This window comes from Engystomops pustulosus, chromosome 5, assembly GCF_040894005.1.
Source record: "Engystomops pustulosus chromosome 5, aEngPut4.maternal, whole genome shotgun sequence".
NCBI lineage: Eukaryota > Metazoa > Chordata > Amphibia > Anura > Leptodactylidae > Engystomops > Engystomops pustulosus.
This window is the reverse complement of record NC_092415.1, coordinates 65957043-65966327: the sequence shown is the minus strand read 5'-3', so window position 1 is coordinate 65966327 and position 9285 is coordinate 65957043.

The following is a 9285-nucleotide window of genomic DNA, read 5'->3' as shown; positions in this document are numbered from 1 at the left end:
CTGACAGATAATGGAGACCCTAGTGGCAGACGGCAAATACAGGAAACCCCCAAGATATATGGCAAATATCATAAACCTCACCCCAGGGCAGACGGCGAGTACTGGAGACATCAGACCAGGCATATTCTTGAGACTCCAGACCAGGCAAAATAAAGAAATAAATACTTACCTATCCTGGTTGCTCTTCTTTTTCTCTTTCCCCCACTCCATACAGGACCTTCTTTTACGCTCCAGACTCAGGCTCAGGCTCAGGATCCTGATGCTGATAGTAGGCACTGACGCCTAGATCCAGAGCAGAGTGATGCCCGAAACAAGAGCCTTAAAAGGGTATTCCCACAAAGACAGAATTCTTAAATATACTCAGGATAACAAAATAACACATTCTCTAATTCAATGTTATTGAAAAAATACAGCATTTCACAGATCTAATTCCAACCTGTCTCTATCAGTCCTGGTGTTTACAATTTGGTTGTCCTTGGATTCGACCGTAAATCATCTAACTATGGTTTGCATATTCCTCCAGCTTCCTGGTCCAGCAGCAGCTTCTACACTTTTTTTCTCAGCAGCTGTAGAGACGTCAGCAGCCCTACAAGCAGAATTAGCTCTGGATCCAGGGGAGGGGGTGACATAGTGTGATTATTGAATATTGATTAGGTGTGTCATTGTGTCTATATATCATGACTCTGATTTGTTACATTTCATCTCATGTCTCTTTCTATGTCAGACACTAGTAGATTGTTAAGAAGCTAAATGAAAGTGTAGAAAAACCCTACACCCTGATAATATGATCACATTGTCAGCATCTCATAGCACAGATGAATCATGAAGTGTCTGCTCAGCTAGTCCCCGCCCAAATACTTCTAAATTTTACACTGATCATCAATGAGTTAAAGGACCAAAAATTGCAATAAAACTGACTAAAATTGCAAAGGAGCTAAAAATGATCTATTGTGCAAACATCACTAGGGGATTCAAATTTGAGAACTTCATGGGCAAACCCCTTTAGGTACAAAATGTATCCTTACTGCTCTGGGTGCTGCAACACTCTGGGTCCTGAAACCAGTGCTACAACCAGCGTCTGAACACGGTACAGGGTGGCAGAAGAAGACCCAACCTGACCTACTGATGAGCGCTTCCATCACTGAGGCTCTGCGGGCCATGGCTTGTGCACCAAGTGTGTTGTATTCCTAGTGACAAGACAGCGCTTAAGAGCTGTTCATCGTTATATACTAAAACAATTGTGTATCTGCAGTTTATTCCTTGTTTCACAATGTAAGAGGAGTGCCGTGTATCTAGCATTGTTTATGACTACTCTAAGGTAAAAGAAAGGATTTTGGTTATGTTTTATTTGTTAAATATCCCATTATATAATCTGGATTCTAAAATAATCGCACACCAGTGATTCTCTATAGAGGCGAGACATTATTAGCCTCTAGATAGGCTGCAAGTAAAAGGAAGAGGTTAGTAATCAGAGAGAAATTCTTGGAAACTTCCCATAAAATTCAATTATTTATCATTCAAGCCATGTGGGAGCTAGGGAACAGCAAAATCTTTTGTTAATAAAATCATGTTGCGGAAGCAAATACTAAGAAAGAGATTGGAATACATTCAACTTGGCTGTTTTAAAATGTGCATTTTAATTAAAATGTAAAATGGTGCGCTCACACATAACGATAATGAACGGTGTGTAATGAATTTTAGCAGAACAAATTCTCATTAGAAACACATGAAGCAAAAGCCTTGGAAGTGTTGGGGGATATGGAGTCTGGGGCTAGGGCAAGGAGATCCCTTCTCCCTTCAGAAACATTAATAATTATTAATCTTTAGACATGACGGCAGAGGAGTCTGGGAAAGACAATGGGATTCATAGCTTGACCTTGGTAGATTTTCATAACAACACACCAGCCTCAGTTCATTAAAATGCATTTCCTTTAAGCTAATAGTGAAATCAGCTGAAATGTAAGAAAATAACCAACCCATTAAGTAAATAACATGACAGTTATAGGTTAATACATTCAAGATGCTTTTCACATTGGTTATTAAGAGTGGGTTTAACGGAGAGGTCACTGTGGGCCTTTGTTATCGGTCAATAGTGGGTCATGAATAGAAGGCGTACGTTCCTTTATAATTGCCTACCTCTATCATTTTCAATGCTACACTTGTCAAGTCGAGATTTATGATCTAAGCTGAGAGAATAAAGGTGGTCATAAACATAAGTGCTGGACACATACAATAATTTTGGCAGAACCTGGCTCACCAAACATTCATTGAAAAGAAAGAAGATAAATAGCGAAAACATTTCTGCTGCATTAAGCCTGGTCATTAGAGATGAGTGGACCTGACCCGGGTTTATGTGTTTCTTGCACAACTCGGACGTATTGCTGGATCGGCGGTCGTGCTGCCAAACCGGCAAATTGACGCTCCTACCTACTATCCATGGCTGTTATAGGCCAGGGGGGGCATCAACAAACCTCAGATCCGAACTTAAGAAATCATCTCATGCTCATCTCTACTGGTCATGGAAACCAGCTTACAGATACAGGTTCTCTGTATATCCTCTCAAATGTTGCAGATCGTCCTATAGATCAGGCAAAGTCATAGGTTGCAGAAACTGCTTAATCTAAAAGTGCATTAGCATATGCTGGGCCTTTAAGACGCAATAGATATAGGGGCACATTTACTAAGGACCTTGCACCAGTTTTTTATCGGAATTTGCACGTTTTTAAAGTCATTTTGTCATTGAAATGGGCGTTCCTGTGCTCAGATCAGGCAAAGTCCGACATAAATGTGACGCATGCTCTATGTTAAAGGTGCATTAAAAAAAAAGTGGTGCACTCTGTCGGGGTCAGTGCAGGGGGTGCCTGATTCATCCATAACTCACGCCAAAATTCATGAACCTGGCGCACCCTGCACTATACACAGGCAATCTGCATATAGTGCTGTTTGCACTGTTTTTAGTTAATGTGCCCCATTCTGTTTTTACACACAAATTGGCAAAAGCAAAAGATGACCCGGGAGAGCAGCACATTAGGCACTACAGCCCATATGCTGAAGGCAGGATAGAATAGCTGGACACTGAGAACACTTGCCTAAAGGTAGATTAAACCTAAACCTGAATTCTCTTATTGGGACTTGAAAATGTTAAATGTACCATAGCTGGAGAGAATGATCACTTTTTGTTTCATTGCAGCCAATTAGTAAGATCCTTTTTTTTGCATTAATGTACACTCTGCATCCCATCTTGACAGAAAAAGACTGAAATGTACATATTTTTGCTAATTTATTTAACAAGAAAAACTGAAATATCACATGGTAACAAATATTCAGACGCATTGCTTTGAAACTCATATTTAACTCCATTTCCTTCTGATCCTCCTTAAGATGGTTCTACTCCTTCATTGGAATCCAGCTGTGTTTAATTAAACTGATTGGATTTGATTAAGAAAGGCACACACCTGTCTATATAAGACCTCATACCACATGAGAATCATGAGGTCTAATGAACTGCCCAAGGAGCTCAGAGACATAAATGTGGCAAGGAACATATCTGGCTAAGGTTACAAAAGAATTTCTGCAGCACTCAAGGCTCCTAAGAGCTCAGTGGTCTCCATAAGTCTTAAATTGAAGAAGTTTGGGACGACCACAACACTTCTTCAACCTGGCCATCCAACCAAACTAAGTAATCATGGGAGAAGAGCCTTGATGAAAGAGGTAAAGAAGAACCATGAGATCACTGTGAACGAGCTCCAGAGATGCAGTAGGGAGATGGAGTTTCACAAAGTCAACTGCAGCCCTCCACCAGTCAAGGCTTTATGGCAGAGTGCCAAGAGAAGCCTGTCTCCAGTGCAGGACAAATGTGAAAGGCTCCATACAGTTTGCAAAAAAACACATGAAAGATTCCCAGACTATGAGAAATAAGATTATCTTATGAGACCAGAAAAGATTTAACCTTTTGGTGTTCATTTTTTAATTTTTTTTTTTATTTTAAGATTTTATTATAATTTTCATTTTTATTACACAGAGACAATGCAACATATAACAGGGTTTGCAGACCCCGCAACAGCCTTAAATGACCAAATAAATAACCAACAATTGAGAAGAGGTCGCCTCTCCTTCCTCATTGTAGTGAAATATGAAATCACATCCAATGTAATCCCATCTAACAACCATAGACCAAGTAGTAAGTCCGTTTCCAAATTTAGGACATTCCGTTTCCCCATCAGGTCATCTGGAGACAGTGGCAGATTAAGGCCATATATTGCCCTATGAATTATACAGAAGTGTGTGTCCTTCCAAACTTTGCTCTGGACCACCTGAGTCCCTACCTCCACATGGCTCTTAAATAACAATGGAGATGAAATGTGTTCTCTCTTAGACCCCTTTTACATTGTTTAGGATGATTGTCATACAGATGCATGTAGAGCGCCTGTGGTATCCATGTGCATGGAGCTTTCCAATTACGTTTTACTAGTACGGTTACACTGCCCAGAATATCCAGCACCTGCATAATATGGGGAATATCCAGGAGGCTCATGTAAATCCTCAATATAGTCATACAATATATTTTCCCAATATTTCGTTAATTTTCAAATTCATTTCAGTCCCTTCGCTTTACTAATTGTTCAAAACAAATGTATTGCTATACAATATCATATATCTGATATCTAATATTGTATTGGGTACCAACTGTATACCCATCTGGTATGTATCATGTGGTATGTATCACCAATCTATCATTATTTATCTGGTACCTCTCTATGAGAAAAATTCATGATGAAGCAGCACTGTAAATAAAGATGAATTTATGAACTGCTGTAAAACGGTACATGGAATAAATTAATCTCTTTTTGGAGAGTTGCTTTATCATGAATATTTGGTCATTGATTGGTAAGGCTGGATGGGCCTAGTGGAAGCTTGCACCCGCCCATTTGTTGCATGAGGTTCTCCAATAGCCTTTGTTCGGTACCTATCTATTCATCTGGTTTATTTGTATTTAATTATGTATCTACCTATGGACATGATCTTTCTTTCCATCATTATGTTTCTTCTAATGTCGGTGGTTATATTTATTTGACAAAAATACAAGAAACTGAGAATAACAATAGGCACTTTGGTATTAGGTCTGATTGAGCTCGGAGGCCCAGGCCTGGTGTATTGGGTGTTAATGGTACAATTATGACCTTGACAAGAGATAAAGTGAGCTCTTTCCAGTATATTGTAATAAAGATAGTGGCACGTTCTGCCTGTTTTAGTGCAATTACTTTGTGTACGATTCCTGCTTTGTATCATTAAGTGATTCTGAATGAATGTGAAACAATAGTTTCCGGGACAGTGATTGGGCATGTAACAAGTATGTGGAGTGGGTGTCTATGGTGTGAACAACAAGCAGGGGCCACGGTAGCTGTAATTCACCACTGATGGACAATAAAGTGAGAATAGTAATTTATCACATTAGACATCATTTTTACTGCACTATTTAGAGTCTGACATGGTTTTTGTAATGTAATTTTGTCTAACTCTTTACTTCACAGATCTTGAAAGATGCTAAATTTGCTGCAATTAACAATTTTTATTATCTAGTGATAGAACAAAACTTTAATTTAAAATTATATATATATATATATATATATATATATATATATATATATATATTCATGTATTTAAAATGTTAACATATTTGTATTGCGCTAGCCTATTTCTGAACAATATAAAAAGGAGAGTGGTCAATTTTTATTCTGGTAAAATGCATACAGTATTAATAAATTATTACTAAATGTGGCATCAGTCATAGTACCCTCACATAAGTCATTAGGGGACATGTATATTTATTTAGTTTTTTTCTTTCATTTGCAACTTCTTCACTCCCCATTTTTGAGCAAATTGGCAAATTTTTAGGTGCAATTCTATAGATGCCCCAGGCATAATCAGATTACGGCTCACTCAATCTTTATCCGTGGAGCCTGCAATATTTGCAAAAAAGAGACTAACACGGGTGTAAAGAAAGAGACAATATTAGAAAATAAAAAGTGGTAGTCCAATAGATATAACTACTTCACTTGAGAAACTGTGCATTAAAAGTACAGGTGCCTGTGGCTCTTAGGAAGTCTATAGTAGGCTGTGGCGAACACATGTAGGGAAAGAAATGCGCTTGTAATTGGGAGAATATGTGCGCTCCACAAAGTGTAAGAGAAACTAAGGGTACCCCAAGTGGCTAGAGGGACTAGTACAGTACATTCCTTGTGTAGAGGGTTATTGTATTTAAACCCAATACAGCAGGTTCAGTAGTGGGGGGATCAGTTGAGATCCCTTCACCTACCGACCAAAGCTAAATCCCTCGAATTGAGGTGTAACTGTGCTCACACAGGGCTAAGTGCCAAGCCTCTATTATTGTAGCTTAGTTCTCACGGAAGTACAAGTGTAGTCTCTAGCTGGACCCTATATTTGAACCTGTCCTACATAATCGCTAAATAGCAGAAGGAGTAATAAGAAGAGCCTAGGTGATCCTGATATTAAAAACAACAAAGAATTAGCCCCCCGACATGTTTCACCGGAGCACCGGCTTCATCAGGGGTCGGGCTAATACACTATTAGCCCGACCCCTGATGAAGCCGGTGCTCCGGTGAAACATGTCGGGGGGCTAATTCTTTGTTGTTTTTAATATCAGGATCACCTAGGCTCTTCTTATTACTCCTTCTGCTATTTAGCGATTATGTAGGACAGGTTCAAATATAGGGTCCAGCTAGAGACTACACTTGTACTTCCGTGAGAACTAAGCTACAATAATAGAGGCTTGGCACTTAGCCCTGTGTGAGCACAGTTACACCTCAATTCGAGGGATTTAGCTTTGGTCGGTAGGTGAAGGGATCTCAACTGATCCCCCCACTACTGAACCTGCTGTATTGGGTTTAAATACAATAACCCTCTACACAAGGAATGTACTGTACTAGTCCCTCTAGCCACTTGGGGTACCCTTAGTTTCTCTTACACTTTGTGGAGCGCACATATTCTCCCAATTACAAGCGCATTTCTTTCCCTACATGTGTTCGCCACAGCCTACTATAGACTTCCTAAGAGCCACAGGCACCTGTACTTTTAATGCACAGTTTCTCAAGTGAAGTAGTTATATCTATTGGACTACCACTTTTTATTTTCTATTACTAATAAAAGTGACGTTTTACAATTTTCTGTCCGGATATGGGCATCTCTTTGCGCTACCGTAGGTAGCGTTTATTGATCAAGTGCAATACTATATCCCTGCCGAGACAGTAGGTCCAAAAAGTTTTTTTCTTTTGTTGTTTACCAAGAAAGAGACAATAGACACATGTATTGCAGGCAATCAGAGCCAAATATACATTCCATCCGAAGAAATAGTGAAAAACAAGCACACAAGAAAAGCCACAAAAAAAAAAAAAAATCAAAGATAAAAAGATAAATCAAAGATACTTGTGCCCCATTAGGGTGGCATTTATCATGGCTTAGCATGAAAAAGTCACAATTCCTGATGCATGACCATAAATTTGCCTTGTAATCCCCACTTACACCACCTCCACACCAACTTGGCGGCACGGGCAGGGAGCAGAGTTGTACACCAGACAGGAACAGACATAGAGTTTAGGCATCTGGAGCTGCGGGGGTGGAGCGTTAGGATTTAAGGCCTCTGATAGGCTGCAGTGGTCATATAAACTTTCAGCCCAAAGAAGTACAAGGTGAGGACAAGGAGCCAGAGCGGGGTAAGTTCTTATTTTTTCTATCTTCCTGCCCTGTCCCCAAGAGATTTGCCTGATAGACTGAAAAGGCTCTTTAAGCCTAAATTATGGTGGATTTAGCTCAGCAGCTTAGCTTGTCCCCCAGCGTCTGGAACAAATACAATTATATTGGAGTGTGTTATTTGTCATCACGGCTGTGTTCTTTTTTCTTTTTACTAGGAATTCATTTTTATTTTCAATATCAAAATACAAAAACACCAAATATAAATACAATACATTTCAAAACTATTATGATTCTAATATTATATACAAAAATGTTTTGACTTCCCTCCCCATCCCCATGAGCAACAGCAACATGTGAGTTTTCACTCACCTTCATTTTACTTATTAAACATGGAGAGAAGTATAACTGATGAACAAAATTAAATTGAACGATTATGTGATTCCAATATATAAATGAAAAAAATAATCTTCCGAAACTATTCCAATATCCCTCTCCCATTTCTGATAGTATAACAAATTTATAAATATGGGGGGCACTGTGTTCCTATTGGCTACCGTAAGGTCCATGTGACTGTATTGGCTACTGTGGGGGCTCTGTAATTATTTTGCTTACTGTGAGGCCCATGTTACTATTTCGGCTATTGTGAGGGCACGATATATTGGCTGCATTGAGAGTTGAGTTGGCCATGGAGAAAATTATAAATTCTCTAATCAAAGACGTCATATGTCACCAGATTTACAGTAAGTGATGGTATAACCCATGAGCTCACAATTCTGCAGCATCTCCCCTGTGCTGTGACTCTGTTATCTTCTCCTGTGAGGGTGACCTACATGGAGACAGTGTTATACTGGGCCAGATTTATCATCCAGCATCCATGTGATGCTGGAATTTAATGGCACTGTATACATAAAGCATATTATTATTATTAATGTGTTAATTTTGCTGCAATATATGTCCTGTTTTTATGTAGTAATCTTGTTTATATTCCTGTATTTATGTAGTCATATTGGTTCTGGCAAGTCTTCATTTTGGTAATGTATATACACTCACCGGCCACTTTATTAGGTACACCTGTCCAACTGCTCGTTAACACTTAATTTCTAATCAGCCAATCACATGGCGGCAACTCAGTGCATTTAGGCATGTAGACATGGTCAAGACAATCTCCTGCAGTTCAAACCGGGCATCAGTATGGGGAAGAAAGGTGATTTGAGTGCCTTGGCATGGTTGTTGGTGCCAGAAGGGCTGGTCTGAGTATTTCAGAAACTGCTGATCTACTGGGATTTTCACGCACAACCATCTCTAGGGTTTACAGAGAATGGTCCGAAAAAGAAAAAACATCCAGTGAGCGGCAGTTCTGTGGGCGGAAATGCCTTGTTGATGCCAGAGGTCAGAGGAGAATGGGCAGACTGGTTCGAGCTGATAGAAAGACAACAGTGACTCAAATGGCCACCCGTTACAACCAAGGTAGGCAGAAGAGCATCTCTGAACGCACAGTATGTCGAACTTTGAGGCAGATGGGCTACAGCAGCAGAAGACCACACCTTTCAGCTAAGAACAGGAAACTGAGGCTAC